The following is a 14,271-nucleotide window of genomic DNA, read 5'->3' on the forward strand; positions in this document are numbered from 1 at the left end:
AACCAGCTGCTTAGTATAAAAATTGATGGGATTCCTCATGTTCTTCCAGGATAAAGTCACCTCACTTGTGATAGATGCAGAGGAACTGGCAGCACTAAACAAGGATATGGTGGTCAAACAGACCTGTGCAAATGGACCTCGGAAAATAAATGGGTTGTCTGTACTGAACTAGAAGAAGTGGAGCTTTGAACACAAACCCAAAGGTTTTAATAGGCTCTCTGGGAAAATTCAAGTTTGGGTTGATCTGTGGTGCTTCATCTTGAAAATTTTTGTTTTGGGGTGATCGTCCTTTTTCCTTTGAACAACTGTTTATGAGGGTGGATAGTGACAGGACAAGGTGGAATGGTTTCAAACTGAGATGGGGGGTTTAATTGGATATTAGGAAGAAGTTTTTCACACAGAGGGTGGTGAGGCACTGGAACAGGTTGCCCAAGGAGGCTGTGGATGCCCCATCCCTGCAGGCATTCAAGGCCAGGCTGGATGTGGCTCTGGGCAGCCTGGTCTGATGGTTGGTGACCTGCACATAGCAGGGGGTTGGAACTGGATGAGCATTGTGCTCCTTTGCAACCCAGCCCATTCTAGGATTCTATGGTTCTATAATTCTATGATTCCATGCAACTTCCTTGTTAAATGAAAAATGCCACCTCAGAAAGAAGCGCTGAAAGGAATGAAATGCTGCTTAAATTGGAAATGAATGTTTCAACATTGAGTAAAGGAAAGAGAAATAAATGCTGCCTTTGTGGGACTTGAAACAAGTAAATTTGGATTGTATTTCCCAGTGTTTCTCTTCTTCTCCAGACTCCACTTTCTGGCAATGTTTGCTATGCTGTAGCCATTCTCATTGTTTGAAGACAATAAGTAGAGGTTTTAAGGACTAACATGAACACCTGCATAGTGGGAGACTGCATTGCAATTTCCAAGTGTAATTCCCAAATTGTCACTTGTCCTCTCTCTGTTTTTTAATGCTCCTCTCTTATTATTTTTGGCGTTTTTTGTCAGGTTGGTTGAATATGCTCCCTATGATATATATGAGATTGGCATAGGAAACATTTATTGGAATCATGAACATGACACTCCTTGTCCAGCATCTTTTTAATACTCCAAGTTGATATCTTCTCTGAATAGTTCCTCTGCTCAGCCTTCATTGATGGACATCAAAGACTTCATACAGCACCTCTATTGCAGAGACCAGTAAGTAAATCCACTTTTAAAGGTGGCATGTCAGGGACACTCGAGCAGGACTTGTTTCTTTCTTCTCCTAAATCTTGCAAACTCTCTTTTCGTTATTCCTGCAGCAACCTGTTGCTCAACAGTATCAGGTCAAAACCTTCTCTTAATACTGTATGATACGTGGTCAGATGTCTCAACATCAATAGTGCTCTGAGGCACGTTGTGCCTGCCTTCTAGCTTTGGGATGAATTGCAGGCATTCATTTTGAGAAGCCTGGTGTGAATTGAACTCTTTGAACTCTAGAGTACTGTTCCTTCACCATAGCATGGTCCATGGTCCATCACTGTTGGAAGTAGCAACCTTCTGTTGTAAATGGCTGTTGAGTGGCTGACTCATCTCTGTGTTATAAGTCAGATTCTCTGAGTGTGTGGCTGAGGTCTCTCAGTGTATATTGGCAGTTACTGACTGTTCCCACCTTTCATGGGGTGAAACGTGAGCTCCAAGAGATGTACAGGATTTACTACCATGGTGGGGGTCAGGATACTGCATTTCAGAAGAGAGATGCTAAATCTGCTTACAGATTTAGCACACATTGCTCTTGGCATCGTAAGCCATCCTGTAAGTCTTGAACGCTGACCTAAGGAAATATTTCTAATAAAGACATCTTATTTCCTGGAAATTAAAGTACATGAGAGGCTTTTATCTGAAATCATGTGGAGTTTCACTGTTAATAATGTAACAGACCGAAGAAGCCTTCATGTTGCAGGGGAAACAGTGCCACTGCCACTGCCCAAATATCCACTTCTTCTGGTCCCAAGGAATTAGAAGACAAAGGCCTTTAAAATGGAGTGCTTATTTCAGCAATTCAAGGTTTAAAACATAGGTGGGTATTCAAAAGAAACCTTTGCATGTTACTCCAAGAAAGATACAGATTAGATCTAGTAAACAGTCCTAATTTTGCCCAGCAAATCTGTAAGCAAATAAATTGATTTCAGATGTAAATGCTCAAGTGCCTTCCTGCACAGTGGCATGGCACTAGCATGAGTATCCAGTCACCCCTCTGCAATCACAGCCAGAGTGGGGGGCCCACTGGTCTGGGTGTAGGGAACATGGTTTTGATCACAGTGCTTTATGAATCTCTTAAGGTAATGTAACGAGTTGCAAATTTTTTATTTTCACCTGCATAAGCAGTGATTTCTGAACGTCAGGTGCACTTGCTTTAGACAGTAAATTCAGCAGCATAGCAGAGCAATGCAAAGCAGAGTATGCCTGGCTTAAAACTGCTTTGAGTTACCTGAGTGCAAAATGACTGGGCCCACAACAATACAAGGCTCTGATTTTTGGTTGATTGATGGGGATATCTGAGCAATTGGCAACTTGAAAGCTCCTACTATACTGGTGGGAATCCCAAACACACCTTGTCAAACTTCAGCTGGCATTCAGTTGAGTTGTCTTAAGTAACTCTCTAGTTGCCTCTGCAGATAGAAACACAGAATCACAGAAAATCCTGAGTTGGAAGAGACCCACAAGGATCAGTGCAAACCCTGGCTCCATACAGCACTGCCCAAAATCAAATCCTATGTCTGAAAGCATTGTCCAAATGGTTCTTGAACTCCAGCAGCTTGGGGCTGTGACTGTTGGTCTTGGGAAGCCATTCCAGTGCCCTCTCATTGAAGAATCTTTTCCTAATATCCCCTCATATAAGTCAGAAGGGCTGAAGTGACTCTTGCAAGTGCCATATCCTCCCATGTTGTTCCTGGATAAAACCTGTGCAACTAATTCAGAGTGGGTGCATGTGGAACTGATGGGCCATCAGGACCAACAACCCTTTGGCTGCAACCACTGCTGATCCCTCTGAGCATAGGTCAGGGCACATTATCCATGGGCACCGCTGAGCCATGGGGTAGTTCTTCAGATATTGCTGAACAATGGAAACAGTGGAAACGACTGCTTTGTTGAGTTGATCCTGCCAGCAGTCAATACAGCCATCTCACTTACACCAGTCATTACCAGCTCAGCATAGTTACAAGTTAAGGTCTTCAGATACAGCCTGGGCACTCAAGGCTTTCATTTTGCTGTGCATGTGATCACTGAACAGCGAACAGCACTAAGAATCACAGTCTTTTATTTTTATTTTTTATTATTATTATTATTATTAAATACAAAGCAGTGAATGAATATTACTGTAAACCTCCTGAGAACTCACCTCACACAGTACTGCCAGCTTTTAAAAGCATGGGCACATTAATCATAGGTAACAAGATCGAGTTCCTGTTTGCAGCTGACCCGCTATCTGAACATCACGGTGTGGCTGGTACTTCTCTTGGTACTTCTCTACCACAAACAGTTATGTCTGGTGGCATTCTTCTGTTTCCTGCCAGTTTTGTCCTACCTGTCCTGTTTTCCAGGCTATGTTAGCATCCCCTATAGAAGTTAATCAAGTTTTCAAGGCACAGCAAGCCCTCGTTGAACACGGTTTCATCAAGAAGAAGCAGTAAGCAGAAGAACCACACAACTAAGACAGAAGGCTAATTGCAGTCAGAGAGATTTGGCACTCTAGTTTTTCAGAAGTGCAAGAAAAGGCATTCGATTGCACATAGGTAATAAAATGTGACACAGTTTCTGTAGTGCTGTGTACAGCTTAACAAGGCCTCTGCTGCTGAGTCCTTGGATGAAAAAGGCTTTTACGCCTTGTTGCTGTAGTTTCTGAGTAAGTTCATCATGTTCCTTGCTATAAATTCATATGCACCTTTTGCTTCATTCTGAAGCTTTCATCTGCAGTTGTAGTTAAAAGTTGCAGCCAACTTTATTCTCTCGTTTCGTTCATGTGGAGCAATGTGGCTGCTATCAAAGTCGTGAAGTAGAAGGAGACACAGTGCAAAACTCAAGTGTTAAAAATAAACAGCAGGCCCAATCTTCACAATGCTGGGCTGGATTTCCACTGAAGTCAACTACAGCTCAGCCTCTCTTCTTGGGCACGCCTGTCTGTATGGACGTTTTATTCAGCTTAGCGGTCAGAAATTGTGCAAATTTGAATTTAATAAACATTCAAGAATGTGCCTTACAAAGCTCTCATTAAGCACATCCTCCCACACTGAGCTGTTTTGGCAGCTGCCTCCGACGTCTCCCAAGCCCATAAAAGCACCTGGGTAAGGTATCTGTCTGCTCGGACTCGGCAACCCATCCATAAATTCCTAGCTGTCATGCCTGTGCTGAAAGCTGTCAGGGGGCTGCTGGAGGAAAAATTATCCCAAGCTCCAGCCCTGTCTTCTGTCTAGACATATTCTCCTTACCTGGCATACCACGGAAGCAGGGAGGAGTGCTGGGAGGTTCACTGATACTGCATCTGGGAATCATGATAAATAGAAAACGTCTGAGAGCTGAAACTCAGCGTATAGATCTGATGTGCACAAGTGCCACCCAGCACCTGCAGCCTTGGAAGCTGTGTTGGAAGATAAGTGCGTTTTTACGTGTGCTCCTTAAGGTTGTTACCAGCCTCCTCCTCACCGCAGATCATTTAAGTGGGGAAATAAATGCCGGCAGCCAGGCTCTAATAAACAGCAGGAAAGATGCTTGGCTAGGGTAAACTGGGGTGGGCAGATGATAGCTGCAGCATTTGGGAGACGAGGAGGAGACAGCAAATGCATATCCAAGGACTGAATGCTCTATCGAGAGATATCTTTATTTAGATGAAACGTTATGCCCTAGCAATACTGGGGCTGCTGCTCTGGACTCTAAATGAGATTCTGTGCTGAGTCCAATCTTTGATGGAATTGGATTAACAATAGTGCTCATTCCTGCTTATTATGTGTCCGGCAGTACCTGTCATGTCTCTCTGGTGTTTGCAGCAAATAATGCCTCCAGCAGCTGTGAGGGCTTTGTGCTCCTACCAGAAATGCCGCCTCACAGAAGGCACACTTTGACCATTTTGGCTTTCACCATGGAGTGATTTGAGCCTTTTGGCCTTCCTTCCCTTCTGCCTGTGCTAGTTTGTGAAACAGCAGAAACTTCAGAGGGGACAACTTCATCTCCCACCTTCTTTCATAGCCTCGCTAGCTCCTCACCCCTCAGTCCCAGCACTGTAGTGCAGCCTCAACCCCTGCACAGGCTCTCATGACTGCTGTTGTGTTGGGAGCTGTTCCCTAACAGCTATGAAATCCAAGCTGGAAAGTTCCTCCGTTCTGCTTCATCATCTGCTACACCAAAACAGTCTTGAAAGCCCAGCTGGAGGCAGGGCAACTGAGGCACATGGGGAGGGTTGTCTCTAAAACAGCATGTTAGAGGAAATGCTTTAGATTTGACACACATGGCTTCAGTATGGGAGCTGTGTTTGGAGAAAATATGGAAATAATAATAGCACTTTTAATCTTCAAAGTGCTCTTCATTCGCTAACTAATGAGTGTGATGTTCAGCTTTACAAATTGGTCATACTCTGAAAATGCATTTGGTAGCAAAGAGCAAGGGTCAGGCTTTCTGCTACTGTAATGCCTTTGAAGTGTCAACACCAATCTCACGGTGTTAAAATTAAGGAGTAAAGTCCATTGTAAGGGTACAACATCTTGTTGAGTCAATGAAAATGGCATGCCCCTAAATGAGAGCAGAATCATACTGAAGTTAATGACATACTTACCACATATATCCTTCCATTGTAATGCATGTGATTACTGGCAGCATCTGCCCTCCCATATGGACAGACCTGAGCGTTAGGACATATGAGCTGGGTACTGGTGCTAACGTAAGACTGAATATACTCACGCTTCACATACTTGTTTCTGTGGGATCCTCTGCTGGAGGAGGAAGAATGTGTTCTAGGTTTTCCTCTGCACTCCAGGATCTAGTGAGAGCTTCACTATGGGTGTGAGGTTTTTCCCCCAGCTTTTGTCTGTCAAGGTGGCTGTGGCTCTGCTCCTTCCAGCCCAATTTATGGGCAGAATCATAGAATCATAAAATGGCTTGAGTTGGAATGGATCTCAAAGATCACCCAGTTCCAAATTCCTGCCTGGGCACCAAATCAGGTTGCCCAGCATCTCAGGAAAGATACACAGTGTGGCATGGGAGCACTGCAGGCTCTCTCTTTGAGCAAGGCCAGCCTTCCAAGCTAAACACAGAGCAAGGTAATTTTACAGGTATCCACATATTCAGAATTGAAAAAGCACTTGTCACTGAGCTGCCTCCTCTGTGAGCTCTGCAGAAGTGCAAGGCCCACATCCTGCAACAGTGATGAAGCGAGGCAAACAGCACCCAGATCTGCTACACAAAAGCGATGCAGGCACCAACTCCTCATCCTCTTGGGTGAGAGACAGAGCAGTGTTGTGTTTGTGTTTTCAAGATTAAGTAACTCAAATCATAAATGTCAATAAAATTATGAAGTACATTGAAAGCTTCCAAGCTATTTAAAATTAAATAACAGCCCTGTAAAGCAGCCAAGGCAAGTATTGCTCAGATCCATTCGATCCTTGCAGGAGGCAAAGGAGGCTTTCAATTTCTTTGTTCAATCACTTCATTAAATTCCAATTTCTCCTAAAAGCTTGGCAGTCCTTATCCTATTCCACTTAGCTCTTGTACAAGTCCCCTTCGTCTGCTCTCAGATTTCTCATGCTTTCCATGATTACGCACCTTCCTATATTCCAGAGCCTCACTAGGACTCAAGGCAGTGCCCCTAGAAAGGACAACCTGTGTTTGCTTTCCTTTCTAGAAACATGTGTATTACACTGGAATGTGTCCACTTACATGTAGGAGAAATCCTGCCCTGATGTTTTATGGGATTTGTGATATATGCTGTCAGTCAGTGGTATCTTGTCCAGCCCTTGTCCTCAGCAAGCACAGAAATAACCTGAAGTGAGTGGCAGGGCATTTGTGTCAGTGGAGGTACATGGCAGAGGTACAACTCCTGACCTCAAGAGCATCATTATTATACAAGAAAGACACAGCTGAGTGGAGAAATACCTCCCCAAAATCCTGCCATTGCTATCTGTTGGAAGTCCTGCCACCTTGCAGCATGTTTTTAGGCTGTGAAAAACAGCCCTGCAAGTGGCCCTGGGCTCTACAACCTCAGGATGTACCTCTGGATCATGGCACTGTGCCTTTTTCCTGTAGTCTTTCCTCTGGGGACAGGCAGGGTGTTAGATAATTCTGTGCTAACAGGAAAATACAGGACTGGCTGCAGCCCAACCTTGGGGTGAACTTATATGCAAGGGATTCATTAGCTTTCTCTTCTCTCGCAGGTATTTGAGGAAAAGCAACAGCAGAAGATGCTGTAGGACAGATCCACAAAAATAAATAATACGTCCTGAAGGATGAGATTTTTGTCTTCTAAAGAGGTTCTGGTCACAGCTGAGGTTGCTTATGTTTGATGTGTGCATGTAACAGGCTGTGCTGGCAGTAGGTCTTACAGCCTGTCATGTGTTCTCACTACTGCTGGCTGTCCCACCAGCTCATGAATGCAAAGCCTGGGCTTATTTTCTTTTATAATCTCTTTCTAGGCTCTTGCTGAGATTTCCTGTCTTGGGGGATCTTGCTTAGGCTGGGTGGATTACTCAAATGTTCTTGGTCTGGCTCCAATTCTGACTTAATTTATCTCTAGCTGTTAGGGTTTCTGACTGGAAAAGCTACCCTATAGATTAACGAATTCTTACTGAAAGAGGTGTAGGAGTTGATGTGCTGCAAATGAGTTGGGATCCCCATGTGCAAGGCTCAACCATTAGTAGTGTTGCAGGAGGAGTTTTCTCACAGCATCTGTCAGGGTTACCCTGCTAGGAAAAAGAATGGTTTTGCCCATTCCCTGAAGCATGCAGGAGTGTGTAGGCTGCATATCTCTTCATCCGTGGGCTTTTACTCCACCATACCCCTGGGGAGACTGTTATGCCTTGCTTTGGACACCTTTAGTGAAAATAATCAGACCTGGAGAGAGGAAAACTTCAAATTATCTCAGTGCGAATTGAGGAAGAACCTCATATTTGCAGTACAGCAGAGGTTTCTGGGCTGCTGCTGGATACACAGTTCCTTTGCTATTGCCAATCCACGTTAACTCATTTCAGGGTGCTACTGCTTGCAAAGATCCACAGGAATGGCATGCAGCGTTTGGCACTGGAGAATGCAAACAGCCCTCCTAGAGAAATCATGCTCTTCATTAAGATTGGCATCTCTAATGCCTTGAGGTAGCAGTTTGGTAATGGCCAGTGAACTCAGATAGCTTGCAGAGGCTGGACACTGGGACTGACTTGGCAAACTGCTCCCAGGACCAGTGCCTGAGGCAAAGGTTTCATTCAGTTCATGTCTCAATGTGGTGTTTGGGTTTTGGTGGTTCAGGGTGAGTTGCAGATCCTTCAGAGTTTGTCTGTGCAAGTTTCAGTTGTCTTTCACAAAAGAAAGCTTTCTATCTTGAATACATACTGAGATTAACACGGGTTTCTACCCAACCTCTGCCTCTGCTCCATGACATCACGTCTGTGCTAACCATGTTTTTGACAGTGCCAGACAGAACTTAAATATGGCATCGAGGACCAAACATGCTTTTGATATTCTGTAAACTTGATTACACCATGCCATAACTGAACATGTTTCATTGGCATATAATGTGTGAGCACAACATATTTTTCCCTAGCCTTAGCTTTGCTCAATAGGGGTCAATAGTGGATATATCTGTCAGTGTTGCTAAGAAGTTATGCTTCAATTCCGTTAGCAGATCTAGAAAAAGACCTTGTGATTCCCCTGCAGAGAGACTGTGTATGATCCATACTAACTGCTGAAATGCTGGTCCCAAGACTGTTCCAACTGGCCGATCGAGTAACATTGAAGTGTTGTTGTTTATTCGCTCCAGAGAGCTTCAGGACACGAGGAAGATGGATGGGTATTCTTCCTGTGCACAATTAAACCACACATTTGATCCTGTCACCTTCCCTGTGTCAACTTTCCCTGTGTTCTTTAGAAGTCAGCAGTAATGAATGATGCAGATCAAATCTAGATGCTGACACTTATCACACTTATTCCTTCTGTTAAAAAAAAAAAAAAAAGGTCATTTTTGATCTTAAAAAGTGAAGGTAATTTTACTTCTGTAAAGCTCTAAAGAGTTTTAAGGGTTAACTGAAGTGTATCATTTGAACAATGTGTTAGCAAATGGAGCCATCTGTATCCTTGGTAAGAAACACTGAACACAGCGCTGCGATCAGCTTATCTTCCTTAGACATTGACACCACTTGTTCGCACAGCAATCTGGCCTTGTTCACAGACTTTAAGGACCTTTAAAAAATCCTAACACTGTATAGCTTGACTATACAATGGGTGTATCTCTCTGGCTGATAGTGCTCATGGCCCACTGCCACCTTCCCCATCATCTTCCCATATCTTAGCCCCATGTCATTGCTACTCAAAAGAATGGCTCTTCACCAGTTTCTCAGCTGGAAGCAAAGCAATTATTTGAATGAAGCTGTCCCAACCCTCAGACAGGTGAGCTGCCCAAGCATCTGCCTGGCCAGTTGGCAAGCATCTGTCACGTGCCAGATGAAGGATCTGCCTCGTGCTGTGTCCTGCTTCCAGCAATGACCAGATGTGGGTACCTGGGTAGACTCCAAACGGGACAGGCATGCATTTCCAGATCATGCTCCCAGTGTTCAGACATTTTCAGAGTTCTCCTGAATCAAATGCAGTTTCTATGCAATGGTAACCCTATGTATTTCTCTTCTCCATGATCCTACATTCTCTCCCTTTGAGTACCTGCTCCAGCTGCTGACCTTCATGACCCATTACAGCTGCTGGTACAGATTATCTTCTCCTCTCTGCCCCTGGCTGTTTGCCACAACTTTCTTCCCACATCCTAGACATCGGTTCCTACCATCACTTCATGCCATCTGTGTCACTTTGTCGATTGTGCAGTAATTAAATGTTTGGTGAATTAAATATACATATATCTTTTTTAACAGTACTGTGCCCTTAGGTTTATATTTTATTATTAAGACAAAGAGATTACAGATTTGAGCTAAGAAGCAGTCAGATGAACTGTTTAGACTGGGCAAAAGCGTGAATGTGGCAACTGCTGTTGGTGTGGGGAAAGTCTGGGACAGACATTGGGAATGGTGACCTCTTCACCTCAACCAGCAGCAGCTGGAACAATTTGCCCTCAGTCTGCCTGTCTTTGGCTTGCTGAATGCGCAAACACTCTGCACAGTCTGGAGCTGCCTGAATTTACAAATACCTCTGACCACCCTGAAACTGCATTTTTTTTTCTCCAGCAAATAAATGATTCACCAGCCAAAAATAACACAAGCACCTATCATAACAGCTCCAGTTGCTCCAGCGTGTCTCAGAGCTTACAGCAGACCTGTTTACTGTTAGTCTTAATGTGGAGGAGGTGCTGGCTATGTCTGGTTGTCCATCTGTGCCTGCCATCAGGACTCTGCAGGAAGCATTGCCCTGAATCACAGAATTGTAGGGGTTGGAAGGGACCTCTAGAAACCATCAAGTCCAACCCCCTGCTAAAGTATGTTCCCTACAGTAGGTTGCACAGGTAGGCATCCAGATGAGTCTTGAGTATCTTCAAAGAAGGAGACTCTACAACCTCCCTGGCAGCCTGTTCCAGCACTCCAACACCCTCACAGTTAAGAAGTTCTTCCTTGTGTTTGTATGGAACTCCCTGTGTCCCAGTTTCTGCCTACTGCCCCTTGTTTCCATTGCTGCCTACTTCTGCCTAACCTGGGCGAAACCCTGGTTTCGCCACCCTGATGGAGAACTAAGGGAGTAAATGGACAGAGCTTGCAAGCACTGGTAGTCTAGAGTTTGTCTGCCTTGAGTGCTTGTGAATACAGCTGTTTTGTTTGAAAGGAACCTCGCTTGCAAACAAATTGTGAGCAAAAATCTCTGATATTATTTGTGACAAATCATTTGGTCAGTGCTATGTGCCTCTGTCTGATTCTTCCACAGACAGGAGTTACTCAGCTCTAGAGCAAACAGCACTGCTGCACACTCTCCAATTGCCAGTCTGGAAGAATGCACTGCGTTTCCATGAGTATTTGCTCTGACTTAAAAATCTGCTTGCTTTGTCTGCGTTCACACCTCTCTGCTCATGAGCTGTGAATGCTCAAACAGGAGAGATTTACTCCTCCGAATTAACTACCGAAAGCAAAATCAAACCTCGTTGTTTGCAAATGGAGTAATGTGTTTTAATGTGGGATTCTGTTTTTGGAAAGCCTTGCCAGGTCTCTGAACAAAGGCTGCAAAGTAAGCCAGACATGGGTGTGCCAGTCCTTGGTAAATAAAAACATGCATGTGCATAAGTACGTCTAATGAGTGCTCAGACAGAATTAACTGCAAGATCCATATCTTGCCAGCAAATCTGTTGAGCAGCCTGTTTTATTTATTTATTTTTTTAAAGTAGCAGTGCCTCAGGCAAAGGTCTGTGTGGCCCAGTGAGCAAAAGCTGAAAATGGTCTGTGTGGAACTTGTGGAGTCACGGCCGCCCTCTATGCTGTCTCCAGGCAGTGGAAACCATCAAGGGCCTTTGCAAATCCTCCTGATTGTGAGATTTGTGCTTATCCAAGCGGGAAAATAACACTGCTATGGGACCTGTGTGGCCTGCTGCCACCAGAAAGGAGTTTTGCAATAAACAGTTGGCAACCCTTTGCTAAAAGCAGGAAAAGTCAGCATGGATCTGCAACTTCAAACAAACTTAAGGGTTGCAAGGATTCGGGGGCTGATGCATGCCTTGAGTCTCATCAGGTAACGTATTTCTGGGCAATGCTAGCTTCTCTTTTAGCGTGAGCAGCAGGAGGGATAAGGCCTTGCAGGTACCGGTGGATGGCAAGCTGGACATGAGCCAGCACTGTGCCCTCACAGCCCAGAAGGCCAACTGTATCCTGGGCTGCATCAAAACAAGCATGGCCAGCAGGGCGAGGGAGGTGATCCTGCCCCTCTGCTCTGTGCTGGTGAGGCCTCACCTGGAGTACTGCATCCAGATGTGGAGTCCTCAGTACAGGAGAGACATGGACCTGCAGGAGCGCATCCAGAGGGGGGCCACCAAAATGATCCAAGGGATGGAACACTTCCCCTATGAGCACAGGCTGAGGTTCAGCCTGGAAAAGAGAAGGCTCTGGGGAGACTTTAGGGAAACCAACTGTTCCTTTTGTCCTCATGTTCTCTTCATCTTCTGGTCTACAGAACCCCCAGTGCAATGGTGGCACTGGTGTTCAAACAGTGCCTGGCCCCAGTGGCTTTCAGCAAGCATTGCTTTGCTGGGGGATATTTTGGATCAGTGCTAAAAGGTTTCTGAGGTGTGCTGGGGTGTGGGGTGTTGTGGAGTCTCCTTCTCTGGAGATGTTCAAGACCTGCCTGGATGCCGACCTGTGCAACCTGCTGTAGGGAACCTGCTTTGGCAGGGGGTTGGACTCGATGATCTCTGGAGGTCCCTTCCAACCCCTACAATTCTGTGATTCTGTGATATATGGTGGAGGAAATGAGGAACAATGAAATGGCTATTCATTTTTAATGCTTTATGTACTCTAATATAATTGGGAGAGTGGTTCACAGGGCTAGGAAATGGCATGACTTTTGCCTGAGGGCTCTATCTGGTGTATATGAGATCTGCAAACAGTAGCCATCTCAAAGTCTTTCAGGAAACTTGCACAAATTGTTTATAATGCAAAATGTTAGGCAGCCTAAATACAGGAGAAAGGACCCAAATGATCATGCGTTGCACTGCTTTTTATGCTTGCTTTTTAACCAGCATTTCTGTGCTCAAAGCAGACATGGTCTCCCCCCACTGCGTTGCCTGACAGCAATGAGTTTGGTTTATCAGATCCTACAAAATTCATGTTTGTACACCATAAAAATCATCCAGTTCAGTGGTCCTGATGGAATGGACTTAATGTCTGTGTCACCTGGTGAGATAAGATGACTGTTGGGGTTGGAAGCGTTCTTAGGACTAAAGGCTGGCCTGGCATCGCTGTATATCAGGTAGCCATGGAAACCTGCTCTCCAGGTAGATAATCAGCCAAGTGCCACCACCTGGGTCCAAACACAGGCAGAAGAGCCAAAGAAGCCAACGCTGGTGGAGATCTTTGAGCTGTTTTGGAGAGCTAGAAGGATGCAGAATACAGGGTGGTGGGGCTGCAGCAGAGGGGGAAAAAAGCTTTTTATATCCAGCAACAAAATGCTATCAGGGGAAGGTGTTTGTGGAACACACAATGCAGTATGGCTATAGATGCAGAGCAAATGAAATACGTATCCACAGTTGTTAGAGGCAGGACCAGCACCTGGGTCTCCCTCCCCCATTCTCACTCTCTCCTCTCTCATCTTGCAGCTTCCAATGCTCTTTGTCCGTAAGTTGGGCACCTTCCACCTGGTAGTCCTCCGTTAGCACCACGGCACCTCCTCCTAACTGCAGCTGTGCTTTCAAAAGCACATGGCAAACTTGTGAAAGAACCTCATTATAAGGATTACTGTCCTATTGTTGTTGTTGTTATTATTGTTTTTATTATTATATCCACAGTGCAGTGTTGCATCTGAAATGAAATGCTCAGGAAGATGAATGAACAGCCCTTGCAATAAGTAGATACAGAGACTTCTCCGAGAGGTGAGTCTCGTTCTCATGTGCGTTATTGAAATAGGTGTAATTATAGCTCATGTGGCTTTTTATTGCTCCTGAAACTCTCTTGGTATCTAGCTGTATAAATGAAGACTTAATGATATGAGTCATCAGAGATCTGTGGTCTTGATGACAGCAAGCTCCACAGTATGTATGTTTTCTTGTCTCTGTTTTGCTCCTTGACAGATTCTTAAAACGATCTCCACATTTTGGTATGAGGAGAAAATCAGTATAGATTTTTAATACATTCATTTATATTCTTTACTCTTGTTCTCTCCCTGCTTTGTTGTCATCTCTTCTGCTGTAATGTGGGTAAATCTGCTTTTGTGCTGCCTTTAGATTCTCTTTGCCTTAACCTTGATTTATTACTGGCCACCCTGTCTTCATGAAGTGCTGCTTTGCTTTTTGCATGGTTTGTTCCAACATATCCTTGCTGCCCAGGCATTTGGACTGCTCCTGTGCTGCTCATCCACCTTCCTGCTGGCCTTCACAGACTGCCCTTACTCTCTAGTTGCCACCGACACATT

General features: G+C 44.7%; 1 long non-coding RNA gene across 4 annotated transcripts in view; it reads left to right on the top strand.

Moving 5' to 3' along the window:
* Positions 1–14,271, top strand: part of LOC128086095 (uncharacterized) — a 155,317-nt gene that overhangs the window by 35,890 nt on the left and 105,156 nt on the right. For 3 of the 4 annotated variants that reach the window (XR_008209230.1, XR_008209229.1, XR_008209231.1), the window contains exons 2-3: positions 1,000–1,191; positions 13,649–13,732. This is a non-coding gene — a long non-coding RNA (uncharacterized LOC128086095). The remainder of the gene's footprint in view (positions 1–999; positions 1,192–13,648; positions 13,733–14,271) is intronic. The other variant, XR_008209228.1, reaches the window with a different exon arrangement.

Source organism: Tympanuchus pallidicinctus, unplaced genomic scaffold, assembly GCF_026119805.1.
Source record: "Tympanuchus pallidicinctus isolate F22 unplaced genomic scaffold, pur_lepc_1.0 scaffold3, whole genome shotgun sequence".
Taxonomy (NCBI): Eukaryota; Metazoa; Chordata; class Aves; order Galliformes; family Phasianidae; genus Tympanuchus; species Tympanuchus pallidicinctus.